Genomic DNA, 8,866 nt, shown 5'->3' on the forward strand with positions numbered 1-8,866 from the left:
ATATATTTTTGATTGTGCTTTAAATGCAACTTTCTCTAAAATGGGAACCATTTTCTTTTCTTCCAATTTTTTCCTAAAGGAAGACAAGAGATAAAAGGCCAGAAAGAGTAACAAAACATGTAAACATTAACTTCCATGCTCTTAAACAACTATACTGTAATGACATCCTAACAATAATGCCTTGCCTCCTTTTTTTATACAGAAGCTTTTGATTCACAGTCTCTTTTTTATGGAATTGTGCTTACTTTATTTGTAATGGAGATACCTGAAGCTCAGTGAGATCGAGAGCATATCCAGGGTCCCACAGGTGAAAGCAGCAGAACCAGCTCTTGTTTCTAGTTTACACCCAGTGTTTATTCCACGGTACCACAGCTGTGTGTTCCTTTCCAGTTGACAAAGGTAACTACTCTCTGTGCAATTCCTGTCATGGTGAGAAATTCAGTATACCTGGAAATCCATATATACAGAGGATATATTTTGACCCACTGTGGAAGAGAAATATGGAATAATGGAGTGCTTTATATTAGACTTTTAGTGAATTTTCCATCAGTTTATAACATACTAGAGGCCTGGTGCATGAAATTCGTGCACTGGAGGGATATCCCTCAGCCTGGCCTGCACCCTCTTACATTCTGGGACCCCTTGCTTCTTACCATCCACCTGCTTGCTGCTCCTTATTGGTCTGTTTGCTGCTCCTTAGTGCTCCTGTGGAGGCAGGAGAGGCTCCTGCCACTGCTGCTGCACTCGCCAGCCGTGAGCCTGGCTTCTGGCTGAGAGTGCTCCCCCTGTGAGAGCACACTAACCACCAGGGGGCAGCTCCTGCATTGAGCGTCTGCCCCCTTGTGGTCAGTGTGCATCATAGCGACTGGTGGTTCTGGTCGTTCTGCTGTAAAGGTTGCTTAGGTTTTTATTATATAGGCCTGGTGCACGAAATTCGTGCATGGGTGGGGTCTCTAGGCCTGGCTGATGATCAGGACCAATCAGGGCTGGGCTGATCGGGGCCTGCCTGCCAGGGGAAGGGACATGGCACGAGAGGTTAGCCGCCGGTCCAGAGGAGGGAGCCGGCCCTCAGCCCCCCTGGGAAAGGGGCCGTGTCCGCTGCCACCCACCCCCAGTTCCCCATCCCAGCCCAGGGCCTGGCCCCAATTGGGCAATCGGGGCCTGCTGGCCGGGGGAGGAACCATGGGAGGTTGTCCGGCTGGGGGAGATTGGCTGTGGGAGTGCATTGACCACCAGGGGGCAGCTCCTGCATTGAACGTCTACCACCTGGTGGTCAGATTGGCTGTGGGAGTGCATTAACCACCAGGGGGCAGCTCCTGCATTGAACGTCTGCCCCCTGGTGGTCAGTGCATGTCATAGCAACTGGTTGTTCCAGTTGTTCCAGTCACGTAGGCTTTTATATATATAGATGATCAACCCTCCAAAAGATCTTACATAATAGCAATGCTGGTGCTTGTTTTGCATCTGAGGAAACCGAACAGCTAGCGATTTTGATCAAGCTCTCTCTGGGTATTTTAACAAAATATTAAATACTGTATAGTTAAATAATCACTCCCTGTCCCCATTTTAAAATAAACAGTTATTCAGGTGAAAAACCCAAGACCCAAACAGTTTATAAGACTGTGCAGAGTTCAGGATTGAATAGCAGGAATAAGTTTAAGCCAATTACTTTCTAAATCTTTCAGTGTGGAAGCCAACTCTGGAAATAACCAGAGTGGAAGAACACTGTCTCAGACCATGGCCCTTAAATGAATGTGAAGATAAGAGTTACATAACATCTTTCTTCTCTGATCAAGTTTTGCCATTTACATTCTGGCAGCAGGAACCCCTGATATTCCTGTAGGCAAATTCTATGTAGAAGTAGGCCTGCTGTGACCTAGAAAAACAGTGAATTCATTTGCATAATCAGTGGACTGTCCTTGTGGATGTATATTTAGAAGGGCCACGTTTGCAAAAATGGGATCAAGATGCTTTTGAAAACCCCACATGGCCTTTCTTTTAAGCCTTGGCAAGATATGTTATTCAGGAGGGACTATAGCATCTTGCCAATTTGGGATTAATGTAGTATTTTACAAAGAGGGGGATTAATTTATTGAATATATTATTCATAGAAAGGTTACAATCCGACAGTAAAATGCATTAAAACATATTTGGAAGCGTTTATGAGTGCCAGGGCTACCCATGGCTGTTAAAAGGAGTTAGCATTAAATTTGCAGTCAATTATAGGAAGAATACACTTCTGATCCTATGGACACCGATTAGTCATATCCCTTGAACATGTTACTTAAATTTTATTAGCATCTCTTTCTTCATTTGCAGAATACAGGATTGAATTCAGAGGTCACTGACTTATAGCTCCTAAGTAGAATTTGGCTAGTATAGCTATTTTATTTGTTCAGCTCAATGTTTTAAAGAAATGTGAATATGAATGGTATTTTTAAGACTTCTTTGAGTTTGCTAATATTGCATGTACCTTTCCCATCATGGAGAATAGCAAAGGTGTCTTCATACTTCTCTCAATTACTACCTCTGTTTTCTTTACTCCTCTGTCCTCAATTATCAGGATAAAGTTGATGAGTGCATAAGAGGATTCTCCCGTTTGAGCCTCATTCTCCATGGGCTGTACAGATACACACACTGCAGATGGTGAAGCCGGGCTATGGAGCTCTGAGCTATTACACACCTGGGACTAGCTTGCTGCCTCTTGGAATCTGCATGTTAGCTGGAACAAATAGAACTGAACTCCATCAGCACTTAGAGCAGTCAATAAAAGCCACCAAGAAATGCCTAGAATCCTCATGGCAGCTCTGTAAGGCCCGTTCTTATGGTATGGTTGGGGGAGAATCTGAACATCATCAGCTATGCAGTGAACATAATTCTTGCTTTCATATAATAATACATTCTTTTCTAAAAAGACAAAATAACACTTTCCTTTCAATGATAGCATGTCCACGAATAAAAAACAAAACAATAGGACAACAACAACTAGGAGCAACCAACTCCTTCAGGCCTCAGGCTTGGGGGAAGTATTGGGCGCCTCTACCTCTGCCTACATTTTGAGATCGAACTATTTGTACTGAGTCCTGTGCAGAGGCCTGTGAGATGCAGGCGTTGTAAGGCTGCCCAATAGCAGGTTATATGAGAACAAAGAAAATTAAAGAGTAGTGTAAGTGAAATGTGCACGCAAAATGAAAGCTAAACAGTTATGCCATAAAAAAAAAGAGAGAGAGAATAATCTGAATGCTTTTGTTTTTTGTTTTTACCATCTGGTGGGAATATAAAACCATTTATATTGAGATTAAATATGTGCTAATTTTTAAGTAAACTCTTCAAGTAACAATGAACTATAGAAAAGAAAGTATATGTTAAATAAAAAATTAAGTACTCAATTTTTATTTTACAGAAAGTTGATGAGGAAACTCTAATTTGCACAAAGTATTTTTTGACATATACTATGTATTGTAGTCACCATTGTAATAGTGCTGACCATATGAGAACCAGAAAGACACAAATCTGAAAACCTATGCCTTCAGAGTTTTTTTGTTATATAGGAAGACTTATCCCAAAGACAAAACATTGGCAAACTTTTCATTGATATCAATGTCTTTCATTCCAAATTAATTTTCAATTTTAATACCAAATTTTTATATCAATATATAAATAGCAAACTTAGAGCTGTTAGCAGTTATATCATTAACAGAATATGAACTTTATCGCTGCATGAGGTCAATTCTATGAGGTGTCATCAGGTTTTTCAAATAGAAACAATTAAGGATTTAAAGTTTTTATTCAGATAGTAAATATTTTCAACTTTCCAGGCCATATGGTCTGTGTTGCAATTACTCAGTTCTGCTGCACAAACACATCATAGACAACATGTAATGAGTGGATGTGGCTGAGTTCTAATAAAATGTTATTTGTAAAATGTAAAATTTCCTTCAATAGGAATTAAGTATATGACAAATAATATGACAAATAATATAAAATTGCTGTTTTAATAGGTCTAAAACAGTCAATTATCAACAATTTCATATTGTTCAAGCTGTTAAATTATATTACACCTATATTTTGGGAATACTATTTAGGTAATAAAAAGAATGAGGAGACAATATATAATATATAAAGATATGTAGTGTATATTCACTGAAAAAATGTATAACTCTGTGTACAGCACACCATCATTTATGTAAAAAACAAGAAATACAATATTCATTTTTAAAACATTGATTTAAAACATTCATTTTATTGCTTAAAACATCCCTGAAAAGATAAAGAAAAGAAATGTTAACAGTGGTTACCTGCTTTGAGGGAAGTAAAAGGGGTTAGAAGTCTGAGTAGATAGGGATTAAGGGTAAAATATATTTTGCTGTATACCCATTTATAACTTTTGATGTTTGAACTGGCAAGTTCAAAGAATAATTAAAAATAATTAAAATAAAAAAGTATGCTTCCAACTTCATATATAATTTAAAATTGCAACTGGATATATTTTATTTATGCATTTATTTATGTTACTTTTACTTTGTAAAAGTGGTAAGACAAATATAATGGTTGTTTATTAATCTATTTCTTCCTCTTAACAGTAAACACCTTTATAATATTACTAAATGGCTGTTGTGTATTGAGAATTTATTGAACTGGGTTAAGTAAAGATTCTAAGTGCTTTGCATGTATCATCTGTTTTTAGTCATCCCAATAATATGGAATCTATGATCATTGTTGTTTTTATTGTACTAAGAGCATTTATATGAGATCTACTCTTCTAACAAATTTTGAAGTATACAATACAGTATTGTTAACTATAAGTCACGCTGTTGTACAGCAAATCTCTAGAATTTATTCATCTTCCATAAATGAATAGAAACTCTCCATTTCCTGCTCCACTTAGTCCCTGGCAATCACCAGTTTACTCTCTGCTTTGATGAGTTTGGCTATTTAATCCATGTATTGGCTACGTGGAATAATATAGTATTTGCCCTTCTGTGACTAGCCTATTTCACCTAACATAATGTCCGCCATATTCATCCATGTTGTCACAAAAGGTAGGATATCCTTCTCTCTCTCTCTCTCTCTCTCTCTCTCTCTCTCTCTCTCTGTTAGTCCTCACTTGAGGATGTGTTTATTGATTTTTAGAGAGAGAGTAAGGGGGAGAGAGAGAGAAACATAAATGTGAGAAACACTGATTGATTGCCTACTGTATGGGGATTGAGTCTGAAACCCAATTATGTGCCCCAACAGGGAATCAAACTTGCAACCTTTTGATGTACAAATGATGCTCCAACCAATTGAGCCACTCAGCCAGGGTAGGATTTCCTTATTTTTTAAAGATTTTTATTGATTTCAGAGAGGAAGGGAGAGGGAGAGAGAGAGAGAGAAACATCAATGGTGGGGGAGAGAATCATTGATTGGCTGCCTATTGCACGCTCCCTACAGGGGACCAAGCCAGCAATCTGGCATGTGCCCTTGACTGCAATTGAGCCTAGGACCCTTCAGTCCACAGGCCGACACTCTATCCACTGAGCTAAACCAGTTAGGGCAGGATTTCCTTATTTTTAATGGCTGAATAATATTCCATTTTGTGTACATACCATATTTTCTTTATCCATTCATCCTTTGATGACATTTAGGTTGTTTCGATATCTTGAATATTATGAATAATGCTGCAATGAACATAGGAACTCAAATATCTGTTCAATCCTGATTTCAATTGTTTTGGATAAATACCCAGAAGTAGAATTGCTAGACCCATAGCAGCTTCACAATTTTACATTCCTACCAACAATGTACAAAGGTTCCGATTATCTTTGCTTTTTCAAAGGTAAAGACGACCGATTCAGATAGGTCCAGTAAACTGCTCAAAGCCTAAAAGTGGCGGACCTGAAATTCAAAATTTGGTCTGACATGAAATACTACTTTTTCCTCCCTCCCATCTTGTAGTGAATAGCCCTTATTTCATATAGTTAATAAATGAATCCTTTATAAAGGTGAAGGTGAACACATGATAGCTGTGAGTCTGTGGGCAACTAAACAGAGTTAATTACCATTATTTTTTTTATTAGATTGTTTGAGAGAAGTCAGAAACATTATGAGGTGGGATTAGTCAATAGCTGGCAATGAGCAAGAGAACCTTCCTTCCCTTGAAAATGAATTGTCTCTCATAATTCGTGAAGGACTTAGAAAATCAAAAAACCACCCTGGCCAGTTTGGCTCAGTGGATAGAGCATCGGCCTGAGGACTTGGGGGTCCCAGGTTCGATTCCGGTCGGGGGCATGTGCCTTGGTTGTGGGCACATCCCCGGTGGGGAGTGTGCAGGAGGCAGCTGATCGATGTTTCTCTCTCGTCGATGTTTCTAGCTCTCTGTCTCTCTCCCTTTCTCTCTCTAAAAAAATCAATAAAATATATTTTAAAAAAAAGAAAATCAAAATACCAAGTGAGAGTTACTCTCATGCTTAAGCTGAATTAGTTAAATGTTGGGGTGTTGGTAGGAAGAAAATGAGCAAGAAATGGAAAATCAGAAACACAAAATGAGTACAAATCTATTTCCTTCTCTGATTAAGTCTTCCCCCTTTTCTTTCTTCTCTCACATTTTTTTTTCTTTATTGTGAATTACAGAAATCTTATTCCCTAAGGATGCTGAAATATATCCCTACTCATTTTAGGGATGAAATTAAGGTCCACATTCTATGTCTAAGGTCTGTCTTAAAGTTCTGTTTGTTAGTATAGCTAGATTGTAAATTATTTGATAGCAGCAAGAGTTTTACAGAATTCTGTATTGCTTTTTTTATTGTTTACGATTAAGTTGTATTACTCTACTAGAATGGACAAGACAAGCCATACCATTGGTTTCACATACCTTTGCTTCCTTATGTTACCAAATACATATCGACTTCATTTTAGAACATTGTATCTGAACTACTAGAGTGCTACATATGCATAAATGGCCTCTTTCTGAAAACAATTTATAAGAAAATACTTCCTCTTTTTCAATGTCCAAAGACTTGGTGATTTAATGGAGTCTTTAAATCTTTTGAAATTTGTTGACTACACACATACATATCACACGAATGCAAATAAAAAATAGAATGTTTGACGTGGCAAAATCAAATCTAGAACAAACAAATATGTTTGGTGTGTTTCCTGCTCCTAAATCTAGTAAGTGACTGGACTGTGGAACATAAAAAAAAAAAAAAAAAGAAGAAGAAGAAGAAGAAGAAAAGAAAACTGGGCAAGCAAGGAAGACAAAGTTGAATGAAGAAAAGCTTTATGTTCCTGGAAGCATATTAGAGATAAAAGGAAAATATAAATCAAACCGAGAAAATGCCTTTTGAGTGGCTTCCTGATGGAATGACACAAACACACATTGAGAGCCATATGGGGGAGTTCAGACAGTTTGAGGCCTGAGCTCAGAGGGCAGCGAGGAGGCTAGCTGGGAGAATAATTTGTTTTGTTTTGTGGGAGGAAAGCCAGGATGACTGATGTTTTGACAGTTCCTGCTGGCTGATCAGCTCCCACCAATTTTTCTTAACCTCTTATGAGAGAGAAAGCCAGAAGGGCAGAGTCTGTGTAGGAGGTGATGACGGGAACAACATTAAAAGTAAAAAGAGAGCCTGCCACTACAAGCACATTCTGGTCAGACACAGAAGCTTGAACTGATTAGGCTGTTTAGGTAGTTTTACTTGGCAGCCTTTTCCAAGCTCCACTTCTTCAAACAAGAGACACTTATGTTTCCATTGATAGGAAATGTTAAGGTTTTTTGATAAAAATTTGTGGTACCACTTCCTTCCTTCTTTTACTAAAGGAAAAAAAAAAAAAGGTTGGACTTGACATTAGGCTGATACAACTTTAAAGCCCAGGAGATGTTGAATTTTTTTTTTCTAAAACGCCCAATGGCTACAAGAAAATATTCTCATTTTGGTTTAGCAGCAGTTCTCAACCTGTGGGTCGCGACCCCTTTGGTGGTCGAACGACCCTTTCACAGGGGTCACCTAAGACCATCCTGCGTATCAGATATTTACATTACGATTCATAACAGTAGCAACATTACAGTTATGAAGTAGCAACGAAAATAATTTTATGGTTGGGTCACATCATGAGGAACTGTATTTAAAGGGCCAGAAGGTTGAAAACCACTGGTTTAGAGGATATCTAAGACCTACATATTAGATAATTTCTGTAAGCAGAAATGAAATTCATTTCTAACCAGCAAAATGAATAGTATATATTCAACATTTAAAATACTTCTTATTTTCAAAGATGTCAGGGGAATTAAAAGTTTAAATCATTTACATATATATAGCTGCCCTCTCAAATTAATCCATTCTACTTAGAAACCTCCATGAGGATATAAGGAATGAAGGAGAAGTAGGAAAGAAGGGAGGGAGGGAGAAGGGAAGAAAAAATGGGGGGGAAAGGTAAAAACTTACCATTAATGGGGAACCATCATGCCAAGAGTTCTATTCTCCATCAAATGAAACTCTGTGTACATGAGGACTTATGGTCATGTGACTTTAATTAATTTCAAGAGAATGTTCTTTATTCAGCAAGTTGGAAAAAATGTCAGGTTATACAAAATTAAAAATATAGTAATCTCAAATTAGTATTTTACTTGTATTCTCTTCAGTAATTTATGCGAGTGATAATTTTCCCAAAGCCTTGCTAATAAACTAAATTGTTAAACTTTTCAATTTTTGCTTACCTTATAAGGTGGTAAGTGGCACCTCAGGGTTGTGTTAATTTATATTACTCTATGTAGGAGTGTGAATATCTTTTTATGTGTTTAGAGGCCATTTATAAAATATATATTTGTAAATTGTTTATATTTTTTCTATTTTTAAAATATATTTTTATTGATTTCAGAGAGGAATGG

This window comes from Myotis brandtii, unplaced genomic scaffold (genome assembly GCF_000412655.1).
Source record: "Myotis brandtii unplaced genomic scaffold, ASM41265v1 scaffold344, whole genome shotgun sequence".
NCBI lineage: Eukaryota > Metazoa > Chordata > Mammalia > Chiroptera > Vespertilionidae > Myotis > Myotis brandtii.